The sequence below is a fragment of the Bos grunniens genome, chromosome 8 (assembly GCF_055505025.1).
Source record: "Bos grunniens cultivar Pamir isolate PY7600 chromosome 8, Bosgru_T2T1.0, whole genome shotgun sequence".
In the NCBI taxonomy this organism is placed as follows: domain Eukaryota; kingdom Metazoa; phylum Chordata; class Mammalia; order Artiodactyla; family Bovidae; genus Bos; species Bos grunniens.
Genome location: NC_141172.1, coordinates 57,805,810 through 57,831,262, shown reverse-complemented (window position 1 = coordinate 57,831,262; position 25,453 = coordinate 57,805,810). Strand labels below are relative to the sequence as shown.

At 40.7% G+C, this 25,453-nt stretch overlaps 1 protein-coding gene across 6 annotated transcripts in view; it reads left to right on the top strand.

The window, feature by feature from the left end:
• Positions 1 to 25,453, top strand: part of SPATA31F3 (SPATA31 subfamily F member 3) — a 103,005-nt gene that overhangs the window by 45,204 nt on the left and 32,348 nt on the right. For all 6 annotated transcript variants that reach the window (XM_086415669.1, XM_086415667.1, XM_086415671.1 and 3 more), the window contains exon 2: positions 24,056 to 24,125. The gene's annotated coding sequence lies outside the window, so the exon portion shown is untranslated. The remainder of the gene's footprint in view (positions 1 to 24,055; positions 24,126 to 25,453) is intronic.

Sequence of the window (25,453 nt, the reverse complement as noted above, 5' to 3'; positions counted from 1 at the left end):
CTTCCAAAGAGTAAGCGCCTTTTAATTTCATGGCTGCAGTCACCATCTGCAGTGATTTTGGAGCCCGGAAAAATAAAGTCAGCCACTGTTTCCCCATCTATTTGCCGTGAAATGACCGGACCAGATGCCCTGATCTTAGTTTTCTGAGTGTTGAGCTTTAAGCCAACTTTTCTTTCTCCTCTTTCACTTTCATCAAGAGGCTCTTTAGCTCTTCTTCACTTTCTGCCATAAGGGTGGTATCATCTGCGTATCTGAGGTTATTGATATTTCTCCCGGCAGTCTTGATCCCAGCTTGTGCTTCTTTCAGCCCAGCGTTTCTCATGATGTACTCTGCATATAAATTAAGTAAGCAGGGTGACGATATACAGCCTTGACGTACTCCTTTTCCTATTTGGAACCAGTCTGTTGTTTCATGTCCAGTTCTAATTGTTGCTTCCTGACCTCCATACAGGTTTCTCAAGAGGCAGGTCAGGTGGTCTGGTATTCCCATCTCTTGAAGAATTTTCCACGGTTTATTGTGATCCACACAGTCAAAGGCTTTGGCATAGTCAATAAAGCAGAAATAGATGTTTTTCTGGAACTCTCTTGCTTTTTTGATGATCCAGCAGATGTTGGCAATTTGATCTGTGGTTCCTCTTCCTTTTCTAAAAGCAGCTTGAACATCTGGAAGTTCACGGTTCACATATTGCTGAAGCCTGGCTTGGAGAATTTTGAGCATTACTTTACTAGCATGTGAGATGAGTGCAATTGTGTGGTAGTTTGAGCATTCTTTGGAATTGGAGTGAAAACTGACCTTTTCCTTTCCTGTGGCCACTGCTGAGTTTTCCAAATTTGCTGTCATATTGTGCAGCACTTTCACCACATCATCTTTCAGGATTTGAAATAGCTCAACTGGAATTCCATCACCTCCACTAGCTTTGTTCATGGTGATGCTTCCTAAAACCCACGACTTCACATTCCAGGATATCTGGCTCTAGGTGAGTGATCACACCTTTGTGATTATCTGGGTTGTGGAGATCTTTTTTGTACACGTCTTCTGTGTATTCTTGCCACCTCTTCTTAATATCTTCTGCTTCTGTTAGATCCATACCATTTCTGTTCTTTGTTGAGCCCATCTTTGCATGAAATGTTCCCTTGATAGCTCTAATTTTCTTGAAGAGATCTCTAGTCTTTCCCATTCTATTATTTTCCTCTATTTTTTTGCACTGATCACTTAGGAAGGCTTTCTTATTTCTCCTTGCTATTCTTTGGAACTCTGCATTCAAATGGGTATATCTTTCCTTTTCTCCTTTGCTTTTTGCTTCTCTTCTTTTCACAGCTATTTGTAAGGCCTCCTCAGACAGCCATTTTTCTTTTTTTGTTTTCTTTTTCTTGGGGATGGTCTTGATCCTCCTGTACAATGTCACGAACTTCTGTCCATAGTTCATCAGGTACTCTGTCTATCAGATCTAGTCCCTTAAGTCTATTTCTCACTTCCACTGAATAATCTTAAGGGAGTTGATTTAGGCCATACCTGAATGGTCTAGTGGTTTCCCCCACTTTCTTCAATTTAAGTCTGAATTTGGCAATAAGGAGTTCATGATCTGAGCCACAGTCAGCTCCCAGTCTTCTTTTTGCTGACTGTTTAGAGCTGCTCCATCTTTGGCTGCAAAGAATATAATCAATCTGATTTACTACCCCCAGTCAACTACAAATCTGCCTTCTGTCTGTTACCTTTTCTGAACATTTGATATAATAGAATTGATATAATGTAATTATGTAATATATGACGTTTTATACTTGGCTTTTTAAATTTAGCATGTTTTGGAGGTTCATGCATGTTGTAACATATCACTTCTTTCCTTTTTATTTTCTAGTAATCAATTGCATATACCCTATTTTTTGTTTAACTATTCACCAGCAAATGGAAGTTGGTTTATTTCAGGGTTTTGGCTATTATGAATATAATGCTGCTATGAACATTTACATACAGTCTTTGTGTAGACATATATTTTCATTTCTCCTAGATAGATACCTAGGAGTGGAATTACTAGAACATAAGAAGTGACTTAGCAGCAGCAGCAAGATACATAAGATACCTGGGTTCGATCGCTGGGTTAGGAAGATCCCCTGGAGAAGGGAATGGCTATCCACTCCAGTATTCTGGCCTGGAGAATTCCATGGGCTCTATATTCCATTGAGTTGCAAAGAGTCGGACACGACTGAGCGACTTGCACCCCAGGATATATTTATTTTTAAGTTTTAAAGAAACTGCAAACTCTTTTCTTAGGTGGCTATACCATTCTCCCCAGCAATGTTTGAGGATTCCACTTTATCTGCATATTCTCCAACACTTTTTGTTGTCTTTTTGACTATAGACATTTTAATAGATGGTAAGTGGTGTCTTATTGTGGTTTTAACTTTAATTTTCCTAATTACTAAAGATGTTGAGAATTCTTTCATGTAGTTATTGGCCATATATATATACATCTTCTAAAATGTAAAACAAAATCTTTTGCCCATTTTAAAATTGTGTTGTCCTCTTATTGAATTCTTTATATATTCTGGATACAGGTCCTTTATCAGGCATCTAATTTACAGATATTTTCTGTCAGACTGTGGCTTGTCTCTTCCTTGTTTTATTGCTTAACTTTTATTGTATAACTTTTGAATTTTGATTAAGTCCACTTTAGCAATATTTTCTCTTCTGAATTATATTTTTGGTGTTGTTATGGTATGCTTATGTTTTAGGAACTTTTTACCTGATCCATGGTTATGAAGGTTTTCTCCTATAAATTTTATAGCTTTACCTTGTTTATTTAGGTCTGTGGTCCAAGTTGAATTTTTGTGTATTATGTGAGGCAAGGATATTAACTCATCTTTTCCAATTTTCCAGCTATCCAATTGTCCCAGCACCATTTGTTGAAAAGACAGTTTATTCTTCATTACATTGCTTTGGTACCTTTGTCAAAAATAAGTTGGCTCTATGTGTAAGGATATATTTCTAGACTCTCAGTTCTGTTTTATTGATCTATGTCACTGTCATGCCAGTATCATGCTATTTCAATTACTGTTGCTTTATGTTAAGTTTTGAAATTAGAAAATTTAAGTTTGTTCTCTTTCAGTATGTTTTGTTTATTCTGTCCTTTGAATTTCCATATAAAATTTAGTATCAATTTGTCAGTTTCTGAAACAAGACAGCTTGTGTTTTAAAAGGAATTGCATTGAATCCATAGATTTAGAGAGAATTGATATATAATAATATTTAGTCTTCTGTGAACATGAAATGTCTCTCCATTTATTTAGATTTTTATCTCAGAAGTATTTTGTAGTTTCCTGTATATAGCTCTTGTATTTATTTTGTTTAATCCTAATAATTGTGTTTTTAATTTTTGGATTACTCCTTGCTGGTATTTAAAAACACAAATGATTTTTATATAATCTTGAATCTGGTGACCTTCTGAACTAATTAGTTCTATATATGAGTTTTTATATGTGTGTGTGGTTTTTTTTTTTTTTATTCCATGGTTTTTTAACATACAACATCATGTTATTAGGGAATGAAGACTGTTTTACATCTTCCTTCCCTATATACATGCCTTTTATTTCTTTTTGTTCCTTGTTGCAGTGGCTAGAATCATCAGTGCAATGTTGAACAGAAGTGGTGGGAGCAGACATTTCCTTGCTCTTGATTTTTAGGAGAAAATTATTCAATATTTCATAGTCTCCATAAAGACGATGTTATCCATGGGTTTTTCATAGATGCCATTTATCCTGTGTGCTGTGTGTGCTCATTCGCGTCTGACTCTTTGCAACCTCATGGACTGTAGACCCTCCAGGTTCTTCTGTCAATTCTCTGTCCATGGAGTTTTCCAGCAAGAATACTAGAGTGGGTTGCCATTTCCAGACCCAGGGATTGAATCTGTGTCTCTTGTATCTCCTGCATTGGCAGGCAGATTCTTTACCACTTCGCCCCTTGGAAAACTGACATTTATTGTTGTTGGTGTTTAGTTGTTAGGTAGTGTCCGACTCTTTGTGACCCCATGGACTGCAGCATGCCAGGCTTCCCTGTCCCTCACTGTCCCCTGATTTTGCTCAAACTCATGTCCATTGAGTTGATAATGCTGTCCAACCATCTCATCCCCTGTTGCCCCCTTCTCTTCTTGCCTTCAATCTTTCCCAGCATCAGGATCTTTTCCAGTAAGTCAGATTTTTGCATCAGGTGGCCAAAATACTGGAGCTTCACCTTCAGCCTCAGTCCTTCCAATGAATATTCAGGATTGATTTCCTTTAGAATTGACTGGTTTGATCTTGAAGTCCAAGGGACTCTGAAGAGTCTTCTCCAACACCATAATTCGAAAGCATCAATTCTTCAGCACTCAGCCTTATTTATGGTCCAACTCTCACATCTGTACATGGCTACTGGAAAAACCATAGCTTTGACTATATGGACCTTTGTTGGCAAAGTGATGTCTCTGCTTTTTAATACACTGTCTAGGTTTGTCATAGCTTTCCTTCCAAGAAGCAAGCATCTTTTAATTTCATGGCTGGAAATTCTCATCTCTTCTTAGTTTGTTGAAATTTTTTTTCATGAATTGTTTGGAGTTTGTTAAATGTTCTTTCTGTGTCTGTTAAGGAGATCATGTAGTTTTTTGTCCTTTATTCAGTTAATGGTGTGTGTGTGTGTGTGTGTGTTAGTTGCTCAGTCGTGTCCAACTCTTCAACTGTTTGTGATCCCATGGACTGTAGCCTGCCTGTCCATGGAATTTTCCAGGCAAGAATACTGGAGTGGGTAGTCATTCCCTTCTCCAGGAGATCTTCCATTCTCAGGGATCGAATCCAGGTCTCCTGCATTGCAGGCAGATTCTTTACCATCTGAGCCAGCAAGGAAGCCTGGCTTCCTTGTAATGATGGATATTACATTAATTAACTTTATGTATTAAATAAATCTCATATTTCTGAGATAAATCCCACCTGATCATGGTTTTTAATCCTTTTTATATTTTGCTGAATTCAGTTGCCTGTTATTTTGTTGAGAATTTTTATATTTATATTCATGAGGAAAGTTGGTTTATGATTTGTTTTTCTTTTGATGTCTTTGTCCAGTATTTCTGTCATGATAATGCTGAGTTAACAGAATGAGTTGGGATGTGATCTTTCCTCTACTATTTTCTGAAGAGTTTGGGAAAGATTGATATTATTTATTCTTTAAATTTTGATAGAATTCACATTTGAAAGTTTATCTGGGCCTTGGATTTTATTTGTTGAGAGATTTTAAATTATTTATTCAATTTCTTTACTTGATATGGATCCATTTGGACTTTCCATTTCCTCTTGAGTTATTTTTTTACAATATGTATCTTACTAGGAATTTGTGTGTTTTGTATAAATTGTCCAAGTTATTGTCATGAAGTTGTTTATAACATTCCTTTATAATTCTTTTAATTTCTCTAAGGTTGCTGATGATGTCTCTTTTATTTCTACTTTAGAAATTTGTTCTCCTTACCTCTTTTTGGTGAATCTACTTGATAGTTTATCAGTTCTGTTCTTTTGATTTTATTGATTTGCTTCATTGTTTTCTATTTTATTGATTTCTATTATGTCCCTTATTTCCTTTCTTGTGCTAGCTTTGGATTTAGTTTGCTCATTGTTTTCTATTTTCTTGAGTTTAAAACTTAGGGTGTTGATTTAGGATCATTCTTTTCCAGTACAAGCATTTACCTGTGCCTTTTCTCTTGCCTTCTCATCTCCTTAGAATGCTGCTGTAGTGACTCTTTTTTAAAAATTTTATTTATTTGTTTATTTTATTTTTGGCTGCACTGGATCTGTGTTGCTTTGCATGGGCTTTCTCTAGTTGTGATGAGCTGGGACAAGTCTTGGTTGCGGTGAATGGGCTTCTCATTTTGGTGGCTTCTCTTGTTGTGGATCACAGGCTCCAGAGCAAGGGATCAGGAGTTGTGGCACAGGGGTTTAGTTGCTCCAAGGCACGTGGAATCTTCCTGGACCAGAGATCAAACCCATGTCCCTTTCATTGACAGTAGGATTCTTATCCACTATAGGGAAGTCCTATAGTGACTCTTTTTTAATAATTGGCATTGAAACCTCCTTCCTGTGGTTTAGGAATCACCAGTTTTATGAGTCTTGAACTTTGCCAATGGGGCAACCAATGCTTAGCTGGACATCCAGTATCCAGTACTAGCATCCACTGACCATTTCCAGTATATAGTTTTCAGTACAGCAGCATTGGCAATTTTAGCTGAAGCATCCAGGGTTCAATGACAGCAGCACCAGCCTCTTCATTGGACTGGTTATGGTGTGATTTTGGCTATGTTTACTCTGTGAAGTATCCTTTTGTTTTCATCTGTTTTCTTATTTAATGGGTTAATGCTGGAATTTTTTTTTAATCAAAAAAATCTATTTATTTTTGGCTGTGCTGGGTCTTCCTTGCTGCTCAGGCTTTTCTCTTAGTTGTGGCGAGCGGGGGCTACTCTCTAGTTGCAGTGCACTGGCTTCTCTTGTTGCGGAGTACAGACTCTAGGTTTTGCAGGTTTCAGTAGTTGCAGCACATGGGCTTGGTAGTTGTGGCTCCCGGGCTCTAGAGCACAGGCTCAGTAGTTGTGGCATACGGGCTTAGTTGCTCAATGGCATGTGGGATCTTCCTGGATCAGGCAGGGAACCTGTGTCTCCTGCATTTGGCAGGTGGATTCTTCACCACTGAGTCACCAGGGAAGCCCTCTGTTTGTTTGTTTTTTTTTTCTGTTGTTATTAAAGCTTTATTCTGCTAAACACTATTGTTTTTGTTGTTGTTTAGTCCCTAAGTCATGTCTGACTCTTTTACATCCACCTGCTAGGCTCCTCTCTCCATGGGATTTCCCGGCAAGAATACTAGAGTGGGCTGCCATTTCCTTCTCCACCTCTATCTGTTTTTAAATCTAGGATCATCAGTCTTTCCAGGGATTTGCTGAACTACATAGTATTTTTTCAACAGACTCCTCTTCTAATTAAATCAGCCAAAGTTGTTTTCTGTTGATTGTTAGCCTGACTGCTGTATGCATGCTGCCTTATCTTGTCTCACAGTTTTGCTGTCTAAAACTTAACCTTATTTTAAAAGTTAGGCCAGATATTATATCCTTCACATCAGTTAGGTTAATACTCTTCCTTTGGGTTTACGTAGTACCCTGTGCTTATTCCTGTCATCATTTCTGCTATTTTCTAATCTCATTAATTGCTGGATTTCTGCATCTCTTACTAGACCATGAGTTTCTTAAGGACACAGACCATGTTTTATTCTCAGTGTTTCAAAGGCACAAACATAAATATTTGGTAGATATTTTTTATGCTCTGAAATTCTTTATTTGCCTCAAAACTGAATTATTTGCAGTGTTGGACTCATCAGTTATGCAGATCTGCTAAGGCCATGGAAGCCCACAGAAACCCTTGGTCATTCCTTACAGCTCAGTTGCTTAGTTTCCAGCAAATGAAATTTAGCTAATTTCTAGGATGAGTGGCCTGTTTCTAAGATATTAAAAAGGCAGTTTTCTCTCTTTGAGTATGTCTGAATATTTAGGAGATTAGTTGATAGTTCAGTTCAGTTCAGTCGTTCAGTTGTGTCCAACTCTTTGCAACCCCATGAACTGCAGCATGCCAGGCCTCCCTGTCCATCACCAACTCCCAGAGTCCACCCAAACCCATGTCTATTGAGTTGGTGATGCCATCCAACCATCTCATCCTCTGTCGTCCCCTTCTCCTCCTGCTTTCAGTTTTTCCCAGCATCAGGGTCTTTTCAAATGAGTTAGCTCTTCGCATCAGGTGGCCAAAGTATTGGAGTTTCAGCTTCAACATCAGTCCTTTCAGTGAACACCCAGGACTGATCTCCTTTAGGATGAACTGGTTGGATCTCCTTGAAGTCCAAGGGACTTTCAAGAGTCTTCTCCAACACCACAGTTCAAAATCATCAATTCTTCTGCACTCAGCTTTCTTTATAGTCCAACTCTCACATCCATACATGACCACTGGAAAAACCATAGCCTTGACTAGACAGATCTTTGTTGGCAAAGTAATGTCTCTGCTTTTTAATATGCTGTCTAGGTTGGTCATAACTTTCCTTCCAAGGAGTAAGTGTCTTTTAATTTCATGGCTGCAGTCACCATCTGCAGTGATTTTGGAGCCCAGAAAAATAAAGTCAGCCACTGTTTCCCCATCTGTTTGCCATGAAGTGGTGGGACCGGATGCCATGATCTTAGTTTTCTGAGTGTTGAGCTTTAAGCCAACTTTTTCAGTCTCCTCTTTCACTTTCATCAAGAGGCTCTTTAGTTCTTCTTCACTTTCTGCCATAAGGGTGGTGTCATCTGCATATCTGAGGTTATTGATATTTCTCCCAGCAATCTTGATTCCAGCTTATGCTTCTTCCAGCCCAGCGTTTCTCATGATGTACTCTGCATATCAGTTAAATAAGCAGGGTGACAACATACAGCCTTTTCCTATTTGGAACCAGTCTGTTGTTCCATGTCCAGTTCTAACTGTTGCTTCCTGACCTGATTAGTTGATAAGTATGCTTTTTTTTTTTTTCCTGCATTTACTTCTAATTTGTGCCAGAAGCATGTAACTTATTAGTGAAACTGGTTTAAAATCCAGTTCAGACCTGGAGAAAGGAGGGAAAAAAAATAACAATACACGTAAGAAAAAATCTGGCCATGGAAATACTTTTTTATATGTTCTTTGAGAACTGGTATCATATTTTATCTTTGTATTCCTCACAAGAGCTTGCACATAATATATATATGAAAATACATATTTTGAGGGGCTTCCCTGGTGGTCCAGTGGTTGAAAATCTGACTGGCAATGCAGGGGACACAGATTCGATCCCTGGTCCAGGAAGTTTCCACCCGCTATGGAGCAACTAAGCCTGTGTGCCGCAACTACTGAGCCAGTGCTATAGAGCCCATGTTCCTCAACAAGCGATGCCACCAAAATGAGAAGCCCCTGTTTGCCCCAACTAGAGAAAGTCCGCGCATAGCAATGAAGACCCAGCACAACCAAAAATAAATAGACATTAATATATATATATATATATTTTACTCTGCGTCCCTTATTACTCTAAAATTTTTTGATTCTCTGATTTGGGGCAGCTCAGGAAATATATATGTGTGTGTGTGTGTGTGTGTGTGTATATATATATATATATATATATATATATATATATATATATATAATAAATATCAATAGGATATATACTTCTAGAGGAAGCAGACAAAGTGATTTTTGACCAAGAAGCTTGCAGATTTAGGTAGACTTAAAGTCTTATATAAACTGAGTGAGGAAGCTAGAAAGAATTTTTCTAAGTCTGGACTCTGAGTCTGCTCTTTGTACATGTGACAGCCCCTATTGTAAACAGTTTTGAAGTTCTTTGGTGATTGTTGGGAACACTCTTGTACAGGTTCTTAATCTGCTTTAAAAGGTCCTGTGCCTGATGAGAATAGACTGAAAACGAATTGAAGTGTCTGGAAGCCTCTGGAGAGCCAGTGAGTGGTGCTTGGAGATGATTCCTATTTCCTGTAAAGCATGTAAGAATTGGAATGAAGTGTTATAATTAGTGATCCACTAGCTCAAGAGCAAGCTCCTGGGCATTGTCATTCCTGAGAGAGGACAGGTAGATAGAGCTCCTAGGCAAGATTCTTGTTCTGTACTGGCCTTCATGAGCAAGCAGTAAACAAAGATAATAGACTTGGGAGAAAGGACTCTGTAACTGGCATAGAGTATGACTATAGAGTGGGAGGTATAGAAATGGAAGGCCCTGGAAAGGATACAGCAATATTAGATTAGTAATTGTTTTCCCTAAATATGCCCTCTCACACACAGAACCAGATTGCATAAGCTTCAGGGCTCATAAAATCTTAATATACCCGTGCATTCAGGTACATTAGTAATTACAGCATGTTGTGCTAATGTATCATTTGTTGTTGTTTTTCAGTTGCTAAGTTGTGTCTGACTCTTTGTGACCCCATGGACTGTAGCAGCCCCAGCTCCTCTGTCCTCCACTATCTCCTGGAGTTTGCTCAAATTTATGTCCATTGAGTTGGTGATGCTATCTCACCATCTTATCCTCTGCTGCCCCCTTCTCCTCCTGCCTTTAATCTTTCCCAGCATCAGGATCTTTTCCAATGAGTCAGATCTTCACATCAGATGGCCAAAATATTGGAGCTTCAGCTTCAGCAACAGTCCTTCCAATTAATATTCAGGATTGATTTTCTTTAGGGTTGATTGGTTTGATCTCCTTGAAGTCCAAGGGACTGTCAAGAGTCTTCTCCAGCACCATAAGGATATTCATATAGTTCTGTGGAAGCACTAAAGAAAGGCATCTTGCTTAAGGTGGCATTTGAGTAGAAAGAGAATTTGTGTACCAGGAGAACAGGGATTTTTGTCTTTTTATCCATCACATACTCTCTACTACCTGGAACATTGCTTGGCACATATTAAGTGGTCAGTAGACATTTTGTTGAAAGAATAAGTGAGTTGGGGTAGACAGTTGGGGATAGTGTGTGTGAGGTGTAGTACCTGTTGGGGAGTGGTGAGTGATGTGGCTGGTGAATAGGTAGGCAAGAGCCAAAGCATGAGGTTTCTGTTACACTGTGCCTAATATTGGGACTGTCCTGCAGGCTATAGTGAACCCACTGAAGTCCTTAAGCTTGAGAGTATTACGATCTAATTTGATTTTAGAAACATCATTCTGGAAGCTGTGTGGAGAATGTAGCAGAGGAAGCTGAGATTTGAGTTGGGAAACTGCTGCAGTAGCCCAGCCAGGAAATGATTGGAATCTGAGTCAAGACAATGGGATTATAAGTAATATAAGGGAACATATTCAATATACAATTTAGGAAATAAAATGGCACATGATAAGCACAGTATATATTGAACTGTGAACATTCTTGAACTCTTGGATCTAGCTTAAAATTCAGTGATTCATATATTCACTCATTTGACAAATATATCATGAACACCTATTATGTGCCAGGAATTGTGTTAGACACTGAGGACATATTAAATAGCAGTGAACAGTTTACATATGTTTCCTGCTTAGAGTCTGAAAGACGTAGACAAGTAACCTGGCAGTTATAAACCTGTATTGTGTTAAGTGTTATGAGAGGAATTTAAGGTATTATAGGAACATATAGAAGGAATATCTTACACAGACTTGTGGGGTTGGTGAAAGGTTCCTGATAGAAATGATGTCTAAGCGGAAACAAGAAGAATGAGTAGAAGCTAGACAAGTGAAGGAATATGGGTGAGATGGGGGAAGGAGAGGAAGGACTCCGGAATGACTCCTCAGGCCAGGGTGAGATGACTGTGGACCATGGAGACACTGACAGAGATAGAGACAGAGGTGAAGGTCCAGGTACTGCTGAGAAGAGGAGTTGAGTTATGCTTTGTTAGGTTTGAGATACTTGTGGGACTTCCAGAGAGAGATGAAAGATATATGGGTTGGGAGTTCACAAGAGAGGAAAGGACTGGAGATGTAGATTTGGGAGTCATCAGGGTAGTTGCTGAAGGCATGAATATAGTTGAGACCATCCAGGGAGAGTGAATAGAGAGAACATAGAAGGAGATTAGGGACAAATTAAGAAAAAGAAGAAAGTCTTAGAAAGAGACTGAAGGAGTGACTAGACAGAAGAAAATCTGCAAAGAATGAAACCAGAAAGACAGAGGAAGGCAGAAGAACAGAGCAAGCAGTGACCAACTTAGGAATTGTTGCTGAGTTCCAGAATGATAATCATTAAAAAGTACTCATTGGAGTAGGCAATGTGGGAGTTGCTGGGGTTTTAGCAAGAGCAGTTTCAGTGGAAGCATTGGTGGAAGGAACCAGACTGGACTAGGAAGTAATGGGGAATTCTGAGCTGTTTACTGCCAATACCCAGAAGAATGATAAATATCCCCATTAGAGGAAATTGGTGAGCATGTCATGCTCAGCCAAGGTTTTCCATATGCCCAGTGAGTTCTCATATGGAAAATGTCTCTTGTTGAGACTATAAATGACAATGAAGATTTATACTAAGTGTCTTGAAGACAGAAGAAAATGAAGAACCTTTTATTTATTATATTCTACCTATTGAGTACCTTCATTTATTTTACATAAATTTCCTTTAGATACCTTGGACAACATGATTGGAAAGGGCAGAGAAAGAGGGACTATCTATTTTCTAGGCTTCTGGGTGGGAATTCTGGTGAAAAACAGGGGATAAATTCTCCAGAAGATAACTACAGACTTTTGTGTTTCTGGTTTCTCTCTGTAAGATTTACCATTTATATCAAAACGGTTTGCACTGCCTGTGTAAAGTCAATATTAGACTTAAGCAGGAGTGGAAGCTCCATATTCTAGTCCTCGAAGGTACTAAATATAGTCATAAATTTTATTATCTGAAAAACAGTCATACTTATTCATCAGTTTTTAAGAATTCCAGTGAGTAGAGGAATTATGAATGTTAGTAAAATGATATCTGTGAATTTGAAAGCATTTTAGCCTCATGTAGTAGACACACACTGATCTCCAGAGAGGCCATATATTATATTGGAAAAGAGCATGGGTTCTGAAGTCAGAGAGATCTGTACATGGATCCCAAACCTGCATTTGGTAGATTATGCCTTTGGGGTGGTCTTTTAACATCTCTGACTCTTAGTCTTCTTCTCACATGTGAAATGGTAGTTAAATAAAATAATGCATATAAAGGTCTTGGCATAAAGTATGGACTTAATAAATGTCAGTTATTATATTGCCCAAGATTGTAAAATTGTTTGGTTCTGTAATTCAAATTTCACAAATATTGCTTTGCCCTTTATAAAATATTATCTTAAACCTATAACCACAAGGACATAGTAGAGATGGCATATACTTTTATGCACTGTATGTGGTTGTCTTTAATTTGGAATATAGTCTTTATTTATTTATTTTGCTGCATCACACAGCTTACAGGATGCAGTAAGTTAGTTCTGTGATCAGGGATCGAACTTGTGATCCTTGCAATGGAAACACAGAATCCTAACCACTAGACCCCAAGGGAATTCCTTGGAAATAGTCTTTTTTGTTCTGCCATTGACTCACTCCTTTTTAGTTTTTTTTTTTTTATACTTTTTTTTTTTTGTTTTGGTATATAGCCAATGTACAGTGTTGTGATAGTTATAGGTGAACAGTGAAGGGACTTAGCCGTACATATACGTGTATCCATTCTTCCCCAAACTCCCCTCCTATCCAGGCTGCCACATAACATTGAACAGAGTTCCATGTGCTATACAGTAAGTCCTTGTTGGTTATCCACTTCAAATATGGCAGTGTGTACATGTCTATTCCAAACTACCCACTGTCCCTTCCCCTCATCCTTCCCCCCACATCAGACATAAGCTCATTCTCTTAAGTCTGTACTCACTCCTTTTAATCTTCCTCCCATTATCTCAAATTTATCAAATGAGTTCTCTCCTCATACACCTGAACTCTCACAAATGACAGGAATCTAATTCTAACAAATTTGAGCAAAGGAAAACAAGGTTTATGTAATTGGGATGTCAAAAGTGGAGCTGAGTATAGGTTTGTAAAAAATGTCATCTCTTAGATCTGTTTTTTCTTTCTGTGTGGCCACTTTCACTCCCACTTTCAATCCTACTGCAGCTTGGCTTCCTGAATACAGTAAGAAGATGGTGGGAACTTGGGGAAGGGTTTCAGGATTATGTTTTGCAGTTTAGCACCCTGAGAGGAAAGAAGAAAGAAAACATCTCTTTGCCAGCATCTGTATATAAAAGTTAGTTCAGGTCATTCGCTCAGTTGTGTCTGATTCTTTGCTGACCCCATGGACTGCAGCACACCATGCTTCCCTGTCCATCACCAACTCCAGAGCTTGCTCAAACTCATGTCCGTGGAGTTGGTGGTGGCATTCAGCCAGCTCTTCCTCTGTTGTTCCCTTCTCTTCCTGCCTTCAATCTTTCCCAGCATCAGGGTCTTTTCTAAAGAAAGAGTCAGTTCTTTGCATTAGGTGGCCAAAGTATTGGAGCTTCAACTTCAGCATCAGTCCTTCCAGTGAATATTCAGGACTTATTTCCTTTAGGATTGACAGGTTTGATCTCCTTGCAGTCCAAGGGACTGTCAAGAGTCTTCTCTAATACCACAGTTCAAAAGCACCAATTATTTGGCGCTCAGCTTTCTTTATAGTCCAACTCTCACATCCATACATGACTACTGGAAAAACCATAGTTTTGACTAGATGGACCTTTGTCGGTGAAGTAATGTCTCTGCTTTTTAATAGGTTGTCTAGGTTGGTCATAGCTTTTCTTCCAAGGAGCAAGCGTCTTTTAATTTCATGGCTGCAATCACCATCTGCAGTGATTTTTGAGCCCAAGAAAATAAAGTCTCTCACTTTATTTTGTTTCCATTGTTTCCCCATCTATTTGCCATGAAGTGATAGGACCAGATGCCATGTTCTTAGTTTTTTGAATGTTGAGTTTTAAGCCAGCTTTTTCACTCTCCTCTTTCACTTTCATCAAGAGGCTCTTTAGTTCTTCTTTGCTTTTTGTCATAAGGGTGGTGTCATCTGCGTATCTAAGGTTATTGATATTTCTCTCAGCAATCTTGATTCCAGCTTGTGCTTCATCCAGCTTAGCATTTTGCATGATGTACTCTGTATATAAGTTAAATAAGTAAGGTGACAATATAAGCCTTGACATACTTCTTTGACAGTTTGGAACCAGTTCATTGTTCCATGTCCTATTCTGACTGTTGCTTCTTGACCTGCATACAGTTTTCTCAGGAGGCAGGTCAGGTGGTCTGGTATTCCCATCTCGTTCAGAATTTTCCTCAGTTTGTTGTGATCCACACAGTCAAAGTCTTTAGCATAGTCAGTGATGCAGAAGTAGATTTTTTTCTGGAACTCTTGCTTTTTCTATGATCCAATGGATGTTGGCAATTTGATCTGTGGTTCCTCTGCCTTTTCTAAATGCAGCTTGAACATCTGGAATTTCTCAGTTCATGTACTGTTGAAGCCTAGTTTGGAGAATTTTGAGCATTACTTTGCTAGAGTGTGAGATGAGTGCAATTGTGTGGTAGTTTGAACATTCTTTGGCATTGCCCTTCTTTGGGATTAAATGAAAACAGCTTTTCCAGTCCTGTGGCCTTTGTTGAGTTTTCCAAATTTGCTGGTATATTGAGTGAAACACTTTCACAGCATCATCTTTTAGGATCTGTAATAGCTCAGCTGGAATTCCATCACCTCTACTAGCTTTGTTCTTAGTGATGCTTCCTAACGCCCACTTGACATGCACTCCAGGATGTCTGGCTCTAGGTGAGTGATCACACCGTCGTGGTTATCTGGGTCATTAAGATCTTTTTTGTATTGTTCTTCTGTGTATTCTTGCCACGGCTTCTTAATATCTTCTGCTTCTGTTAGGTCCATACTGTTTCTGTCCTTTATTGTGCCCATCTTTGCATGAAATGTTCTCTTGGTGTCTCTAATTTTCTGGAAGAGATCTCTGGTCTTTTCCACTCTGTTGTTTTCCTCTATCTCTTTGCATTGATCACTTAGGAAGACTTTCTTAATCTCTCCTTGCTATTCTTTGGAACTCAACATTCAGATGGATATATCTTTCGTTTTCTCCTTTGCCTTTCGCTTCTCTCTGTTTCTCAGCTATTTGTAAGGCCTCCTCAGTTAACCATTTTGCCTTTTTGCATTTCTTCTTCTTTGAGATGGTGTTGATTACTGCCTCCTGTACAATGTTATGAACTTCTGTCCATAGTTCTTCAGGAACTCTATCTATCAGATCTAATCCCTTGAATCTATTTGTTACTTCCACTTTATAAAGTGGAAGTGTGTTACTATATTAAAGATATAGCAAAGATGGTTAAGTAGAAACCTTTGAAATTGTTGTTTCATCTTCCTTCCTCTCTGAGCCAAGATGGTAATTTAGAAACAATATCACATTCCTGGAGAATGACTGAAGACCATTGCTGTCTTAAGGGATTTGATTTAGGTCGTACATGAATGATATAGTGGTTTTCCCTACTTTCTTCAGTTTAAGTCTCAGTTCAGTTCAGTTCAGTCACTCAGTCGTGTCCGACTCTTTGCAACCCCATGAATCACAGCACGCCAGTCCTCCCTGTCCATCATCAACTCCCAGGGTTCACTCAAACTCATGTCCATCGAGTTGGTGATGCCATCCAGCCATCTCATCCTCTGTTGTCCCCTTTTCCTCCTGCCCCCAATCCCTCCCAGCATCAGAGTCTTTTCCAATGAGTCAGTTCTTCCCATGAGGTGGCCAAAGTATTGGAGTTTCAGCTTTAGCATCAGTCCTTCCAAAGAACACCCAGGACTGATCTCCTTTAGAATGGACTGGTTGGATCTCCTTGCAATCCAAGGGACTCTCAGGAGTCTTCTCCAACACCACAGTTCAAAAGCATCAATTCTTTGGCGCTCAGCCTTCTTCACAGTCCAACTCTCACATCCATACATGACCACAAGAAAAACCATAGCCTTAACTAGACGGACCTTTGTTGGCAAAGTAATGTCTCTGCTTTTGAATATGCTATCTAGGTTGGTCATAACTTTCCTTCCAAGGAGTAAGCGTCTTTTAATTTCATGGCTGCAATCACCATCTGCAGTGATTTTGGAATTTTGCATTAAGGAGTTCATGATCTGAGCCACAATCAGCTCCCGGTCTTGTTTTTGCTGACTGTATAGAGCTTTTCCATCTTCTGCTACAAAGAATATAATCGATCTGATTTCAGTATTGACCATCTGGTGATTCCATGTATAGAGTTGTTTCTTGTGTTATTGGAAGAGGGTGAGTTCTCTTGGCAAAATTCTGTTAGCCTTTGCCCTGCTTCAGAGTTAACTGATTGAAATGCCTGTATCATGTTCTCAGTACCGTGACAACCACTGTGGCCAGAAGTATAAAACTCTACAATTGGCTAGGTCTGGGTCTCATGCCTATGCTATGGCCAGGAAGTAGAATACTATAATTGGCAGTCCCTTGAGAACTCATGGAGTGAAGGAAGGGAAGTTCTCTGAAGAAGAGGGGGAAAGGAATGTCAAGCAAATCAAAAACAAAAACAAATGTCCACTCCATCCTGTCAACTGAACCACCTCTTTCCTTAGGACTCTAGAGCTGTTGATTTCTCTTTGTTAAATTCCCTCTCATTCATTAGAGCGAATTAATTACTAATTTCTGATGATTTGTCCTTCTAAATATTTCTCATGTTTCTCTTCCTGTCCATTACAAATGCTATCTCCCTAGCTTAGATTTTTGTGACTTCACACCTGCTTGTGTTAATGAATTCCAAATTGACTTCCCTGCCCTCTCTCTGTAAAAGAGTCCCCCTAATTCTGTAGCTAAATGCAACTTCTTAAACCTCTTAATGAGATAGGCCAAGAACCAGCTACCAATAATAATGATTGTAACAAGAACTAACAAAATGCACGTGTTAAGCATTTATTATACACTAGATATATTAATAAGCCTTTATATATTTTATTTTGTTCTCAGAATAATCCTATAAGGTGTTGTGGTGGCCATGAGATTGTGCCTCTCATATTTCCTACTGCAGACTTTAATTAACTGGCAGCCCTAGCTGCTGCACTCTGAACCCACCACTGTATTTGCACAAAAACCACACTTCCCATGGACTGTTCTCAGCCTGTGACTGAGCACAGCAGGGCTGCAAAGGCAGGCTGTTTCTGGGAGATTAGGACTCCTTTGACAGGCTACATTGGCTTGAGGATTTCCCATTGGCCTTGCCAAAATTTTCTTTGAATGGCATCACAGTCTAAGACTCTTCCTGGCTAACTTTCCTTCTTTCCCTCTTTCCTATACAGGGGTCAGACCTGCATCATGTTCTGAGATCTCTCCCATTTTCTCTCTCAGGAGCTCACCCTGCCACCACCATAAATTTCTTGTATATTTGTTTTCATCTTGATATCTGCTTCTTAGATAATTCAACCAGTACACATGGTCCAAGAAAACAGGTGGTAAGGTGGGGTTCTGGGCATGGTTCACCCATTTCCCAGTGGACAAAGATTATTCCCTCTTGGGTGGTTTGTGAAGCATAAGTAGTCCCTAGCACACAGTGATTTTCCAGTAGCTAAAGAGTTCACTGGAGGTGGCTTGGGAAATCTTCCTTTTTGAGGGAATTGACTTTACTCATGTGATGCTCCAACTGCAGAAGTTATGAGGGGGACAATGTATATGAAAACTGTGGAACTGGCTGGCTACTGCTAAGCTGAACTGATGCTTACTTGGCAGAGAGACAATGAGAATCAGAAGGCTATTAACAAATAGTTAAAGTCTAAGTATGAGAGCCCTTATTACTGCAGTGGAAGAGAGGATGTAACTGAATAGCAAACAGATAATCTGATTAGGTTGGCAGAGCTCCAGAGACATTTAAAAACAGTAAAGTTAGGTCTGTTATGCTAAGTTCAGGGTCCTGGCTGGGAAAACCTGGGACCCTGACTTGTGAGGTAGGGACATCTGGATGGATGCTTCGAAGGATATGGCTCTGAAGACCCCTCTCAACCATCAGAATTTGCAGAAGTGAACTGCTCTGTAACAGAGCTAGCATTTCTGTATTGACAGACATAAGATGTAGAATCTCTCCTCCCATAAGGCAGAAAGTACACCCATAAGAATCCCTACCTCCTCTCCAGGCTGCCAGGCCAGTAACTTAGAGTCAAATATTAGCACAACTTGCTGATAAGGGAGAAAAGATGTCATACACTGGAGGAACTGCAGGAATTAGCTAGCATGTACTGGCAGAAGCAAGGTGATATACATGGGATTGTATTTTGATGGTGCTTTGTCAGGGGACCTGAAGTATAAGACTAGGTAAGTAAGAATGTATACACTTCTGGATAGTTTTGGGATAATAGGATTTAACACCCTAGCACGAACCTTAAGGGCCTGGGGTAGTTATTAGAGTCTTTAGCAAAGTGATAGCAATGTTGAGTAAAGTAGAAATTCTTGAGCTATCTTGGCAGATAGTAGAAGGCTAATGAAAGTGGCCCAAAAGTAATGGCTGTATTATGTGAGGCCACGAAACATACCCATTGATTATATTCCATGAGAGAGTTCAGGAGACAACCCATTCATGAAGGCCATCGGGAAAGTACTGGTGAGAGTAACACCAGCATTATAGTGGTCGCTCTTCTCTACAGATCAGGGCCAGTTGTAGGAGAGGTGGTCACAGAGCTGAGCTCATAAGTATCCATGGGGATGAGGAGCTTTAAGGTAATAGTATGTGTGTGCTAAATCGTGTCCAACTCTGCAACCCTATGGGACTGTAGCCCGCCAGGCTCCTCTGACCATGAGATTCTCCAGGCAAGAATACTGGAGTGGGTTGCCATGCCCTTCTCCAGGGGATCTTCCTGACCCAGGGATTGAATCTGAATCTCCTGCATCTCTTGCATTGGCAGGAAGGTTCTTTACCACTAGTGCCACCTGAGAAGCCTGTTTAAGGTAATAGAGGCCACAGTAATTGTAATGACCTTCAAGGTCTAAGGGAACAGCCAAGGGACTTGAGCTGCATGAGTTGTGGCAATAGCAGTACAGCATGGTGTTTCTAGGAGAAAAATAGGTAACACAGCATGGCAAATATATCCTATGATGATTCCCCTAGTTCTTTTCCAAAGGCACACATGGAAGCTTACTTGGGTGATTATATATTGGGAAGGGGAAAATACTCAAACATTTTTAGACCTACAGTCTGAGTTGACTTTGCTACCTGGAGACCCAAAGCATGACCATAGTTCTAATAGTTCATTTCAGTTCAGTCGCTCAGTCGTGTCCGACTCTTTGTGACCTCATGAACTGCACGCTAGGCCTCCCTGTCCATCACCAACTGCTGGAGTCTACCCAAACCCATGTCCACTGAGTTGGTGATACCATCCAACCATCTCATCCTCTGTCATCCCCTTCTCCTGCCCTCAATCTTTCCCAGCATCAGGGTCTTTTCAAATAAGTCAGCTCTTTGCATCAGGTGGCCAAAGTATTGAAATATTCAACATCAGTCCTTTCAATGAACACCCAGGACTGATCTCCTTTAGGATGGACTGGTTGGATCCACTTGCAGTCCAAGGGACTCTCAAGAGTCTTCTCAACACCACAGTTCAAAAGCATCAGTTCTTCTGCTCTCAGCTTTCTTTATAGTCCAACTCTCCCATCCATATATGACTACTGGAAAAACCATAGCCTGACTAGATGAACCTTTGTGGGCAAAGTAATATCTCTGCTTTTTAATATGCTGTCTAGGTTAGTCATAACTTTCCATCCAAGGAGTAAGCGTTTTTTTAATTTCATGGCTGCAATCACCATCTGCAGTGATTTTAGAGCCCCCAAAAATAAAGTCAGCCACTGTTTCCCCATCTATTTGCCATGAAGTGATGGGACCAGATGCCATGATCTTCGTTTTCTCAATGTTGAGCTTTAAGCCAACTTTTTCACTCTCCTCTTTCACTTTCATCAAGAGGTTCTTTAGTTCTTCTTCACTTTCTGCCATAAGGGTGGTGTCATCTGCATATCTGAGGTTATTGATATTTCTCCCAACAATCTTGATTCCAGCTTACGCTTCTTCCAGCCCAGCGTTTCTCATGATGTACTCTGCATATAAGTTAAATAAGCAGGGTGACGATATACAGCCTTGATGTACTCCTTTTCCTATTTGGAACCAGTCTGTTTTTCCATGTTCAGTTCTAACTGTTGCTTCCTGGCCTGCATACAGGTTTCTCAAGAGGCAGGCCAGGTGGTCTGGTATTCCCATCTCCTTCAGAATTTTCCACAGTTTATTGTGATCCATACAGTCAAAGGCTTTGGCATAGTCAATAAAACAGAAATAGATGTTTTTCTGGAACTCTCTTGCTTTTTCCATGATCCAGCAGATGTTGGCAATTTGATCTCTGGTTCCTCTTCCTTTTCTAAAACCAGCTTGAACATCTGGAAGTTCACGGTTCACGTATTGCTGAAGCCTGGCTTGGAGAATTTTGAGCATTACTTTACTAGCATGTGAGATGAGTGCAATTGTGTGGTAGTTTGAGCATCTTTTGGCATTGCCTTTCTTTGGGATTGGAATGAAAACTGACCTTTTCCAGTCCTGTGGCCACTGCTGAGTTTTCCAAATTTGCCTACAGAGACCAAATAATAAATGAAGTTCTTGCTAACGTCTGGCTCCAAATAGGCTTTCTGGGTTTGTGGATACCCTCAGTGGTTATTTCTCCTATTTTTGATTGCATCCATATACTTGGATGTTAGAGTAACCCTCACTTTGGGTTAAAGATATAGTAAAGATGGTCAAGTAGAAACCTTTGAAATTGTTCTTTCACCTTCCTTCCTCTCCGAGCCAAGATATTAAATTGGAAACAATATCACATCCCTGGAGAATGACTGAAGACCATTGCTGGCTTAAACAAGCAGTAGCCTTCATCATAGTTACTGTGCCAGATATGGTCTAATTGCTAGAACTGATCAATAAGGCTTTAAGTATATGGTATATGGCCACTAATCTGACAAAAACATTCTTTTCACTTCAAATCAGAAAAGAAGGGATGGCCAACAATAACTCATTTACATTTTGATCTCAGGGCTATGTCAGCTTTCCTGTCCAGTCATTATATAGCTGAGATCTAGAGTGACTGGACATTCCACAAATCATCACACTAATCCATTTTATTGATGGTATACTGATGTGCTCTAGAGGGTGGGAGTAAAACCCTACAGGGATTCAGAAACCTGCCATTTCAGTGACGTTTTTAGAAGTCCAGTGGTCTGGAGTATATTGGCATAGCTCTCCAAAGTATAAAACAAATCGCTGCATCTTGTGTCCCCTACCACAAAGATGGAAGCACAGCACCCTCCTTGGGTTCGGGAAGCAATATTTTCTACAGCTGGGTTCATTGCTGTGGCTCACATAGAGTAGCAGAAGAGCTGCCTGCTTTGAGTGAGACCTAGAAAAGAAAGATCTCTGCCAATAGGATCTAGAGAATCCTCTGTTGTTAGAAGGGTCATTGGTAGGAAATGATGCAGTTTGGAGCATATATTAAATTCCAGTGGAACAATCACACTGTAAGCTCTTGGAATTCTGGCTTCTGTTGCCTCTGAATATCCAACCTGTCAGCAATAGGGACCAATGCTGAGCCCTTGATAGGGCACTTTTCCTTGAGCAGAGCAACCACCTACTTGGTGGCAAGTCAGCTGTTTTGGGTCTCTCCCACAATGGCAGGACCAGTGGTTCATCTTCACAGGGATATATGACTTTTTTTGGGCACTACCTGTAGTGCCTCAGTCAGCATCACTATTTAGGGGCTTAGGAAATGCCTGATTTTCAGGCAGGGATTCTCACATAACTTAGTATCCCAACATGGGAACCTCGTCAGAGTGAAGGATGTGTGGAGTGAGCCCATGAGCATAGGTCCACTGGTCATATCACATACTGTACCATCCAGGGGCAGCTGGCCTCAGAAAATATTGAACAGCCTTTTAAAGATGCAGCTAAAGTGCCAGTGTGGTGGCAACACTGAAAGGATGGGGCACCATCCTTCAGCATGTAGTATATGTGGAGAGAACATTATGTGTGCTAGGTCCCCAGGGGGAAGAATACATGGGCCTGGGAAGAAAGGGGTGCAAGCAGAAGTAACCCCACTTACCATTACCCCCAAGGACCCAGAGAGGGGTTTTGTACTTCCTGCCTCTGCACCTCTGAGCTTTGTAGAGTTGGAGGTTCTGATATCTAAAGAAGGTGTAATTTTGCCAGGGGACACAACAGGGTTCTTACTGAACTATAAGCACTGGCTGCTGCCAGCGCATTTTGGACTTCTGTGTCCAGGGACTAGCCTGAGAGAAGAGCCACCATATTGGCAGAAGTAATTGACCCTGATCAGCAGGAAATGGTAAGGCAGTTTTTACTCAAGGTGGACAGGGAGGGAATAAGTGTGGAATTTCTGTGACGCAGTGGGGCATTTCCTTGCCCTTTTGATTGGACATATGCAGCAGTTCTAGTCTGAGAAGGGTGTGGTTATTCACAGCATGATTACCAGACCCTTCAGGAATGAAGGCTCAGGTTGACACATATGTTACTGATCAGGTTCTTGGCCTCCTTAATCAACAGAAATGGACCACAGGCCAGACAAGAAATTTAGACCTTAGGCTTTACTAGGTGCTATGGGGTAAGGGTAGGGGTGTGTCCGGAGGTCTGGCCGGGAGTGGCTTAGGTGATTTGCCCACCCCTTAGGTGATATTTTGTGTAAGGAGCATGCACAGTACTCTGCTTTTGCTCCTGACTCTCCTTTTGCTCCAGGCTCTTCAAAAGTGGCAGCTGGGATTTTTGGTCTCTTTGTGTCCTTTGTCCAGAATTTGCCCTAACTGTGGCGTGTGTGCAGTTATTTTTAGTCCCATATAGTTTCTTTGTATTTTGTTGCTGGAGGAGATGTGTGTCTAGTTACAAGCATTGCTGGCACTGCAGCAAAGGGTCCCAGGTCCCAGCCTGTCTCAAGGTCACCCTACCAGGTGAGTCACCAAGACAAGCCAAGGTGACAGATGACAGTGAGGGAAATTTAGAAAGGAGGAGGCAGGGTGTGAGTACCAGTTGCAGGCCTGAGATCAGTGATGGTGATGAGGATGACAGTCTGTTTGACTCAGCAGGCCCTTCCTCCCATGGAACCATGGAGGAGCTACTCCCCAGGCCCTTGTGGGGAGGGAGATGTGTGTGACTATAGGAATGTGTCTCAGAACTCCTACTGTGGGCAGCACAATCGATGTCCTCAGCTGCTGTGCTCTACAACAGCACCACAGTTTGCTCCAAGGCCCCATTTCCTGTGGTCTGTTTCCAGCCAGTGATGGTGCGCAGCAGGCCTGTTCCTGTGAGACAGAGGGCACCTCTGACAGAAGATTTTGGCCTGAGAATCCTACATCAGCTTTGCAGAAACTCTCTGAAAGTGTGGCATTCTGAGGTCCCTCCAGTACTGTCTTCCTTCTTTCCCTCGCTCCTTCTTTTGGGTCGGATGTGTGTCACTATCTGGCACATCTCAGCCTTCTCCAGCTTTCTCCCCATTTTTTTTTCCCACAGGCACTTCCCCCAGTTACTTGCAAGTCTAGTCTGATCTTGGTATCTGCTTCTTGCTTCTGAACTAACACAGGTAGGTGGAAATTTACTGACTTTATAGATGAAGAAACTGTGCTTCAGTGAGGTTGAGTGACTTACTCAAGGTTATACTGTCAATAAGAGCCAAAATTTAAATCCAAGATCATCTGGCTTCAAAGCCCACGTGCCTAGATTTCATATTTCCTTTTTTCCTGCTTCTGCAGTTTCTGTTGCCTTCATTCTCTCCCAGCCTCCTGGAAAGGCTTTTGAATATTCTAGTTTGTCCCTACCCTGCAAAGGCAGGAGGACTTTTGGGTACACTTGTAACAGAATGTGAAAGAAAGAACATTGTATGCTTGGGATCAGTTATAGTTCTTGAGGTTAAAGAGCTCCCCCCTGCAAAGGAGAAACTCAGGGGACAGTGTTGGTGAACTTCCCCTCCTCTCCTGGAGAGTGTTTCTGGAGTGTTAAACTGAAAGTTCAGAGTTTTATTTTATAAGAAAAACTGTATGACTTTAAACCATGATCTTACTAGTACCTGTCCTCCTTTTTACCCAAACTCTTCTATGAATTTTTAAGGTTTCCTCTTCTTTTTTTTAAAAAATTAATTAATTTATTTTTGGCTCTGTGGGGCTTCAGTTGCAGCATGTGGGATATTTTGTTGCATCGTGCGAGTTTTGTAGTTGTTATATCTGGGCTTAGTTGCCCCAAGGCATGTGAGATCTTAGTTTCCTGACCAGGGATCTAACCCAGATCTGCTTCCCTGAAAGGGGGATTCTTAACCATTGGACTACCAGGGAGGTCCAGGGTTTCCTCTTCTTAATGAAATAAGACAGAATTTTTAAGGAATGAAAATCAAGAGTGTGTGGACTTTGTGGTCGAGCACCACCTGTGGAATTCATTCACCCATTTCTGGTCACAGTTTCCCTCACTGCCCTAGCCTCAAGGAGACCAATGTCTTTTACCACGCTAATTCTCACATGGACATACAGCTTTATGGAGATTCCCTGTTGAAAGCTGAAATATCTGAATGAGACGTTAGTAAAGGGTAACAAAAGGAAAACCAGCCTAGGGAGTGCCATCTGTCAGTAGCAGGCGATATGGCTTGCAAGTCAGCTTTGTTTTCAGAGTCTGCACGATGCATTCCATCTATGGACAGGTTACCTGAGATCGTCCCTTCGTGGCCCTTTGTGCGCCTCCCAAACCACTGCCTTTTACAGGAGTGAGACCAGATAGCTGTCTGCCTTGGGGCCCACTTTAATGGTTCTGTTTCAGATAAATTGTTTCCTTTCTTTGTGGAGGACCCGAGCTTGTCCTGGGGGCTTCCCAGGTGGTGCTAGTGGTAAAAGAACCTGCCTCCCAGTGCAGGAGACATAAGAGATG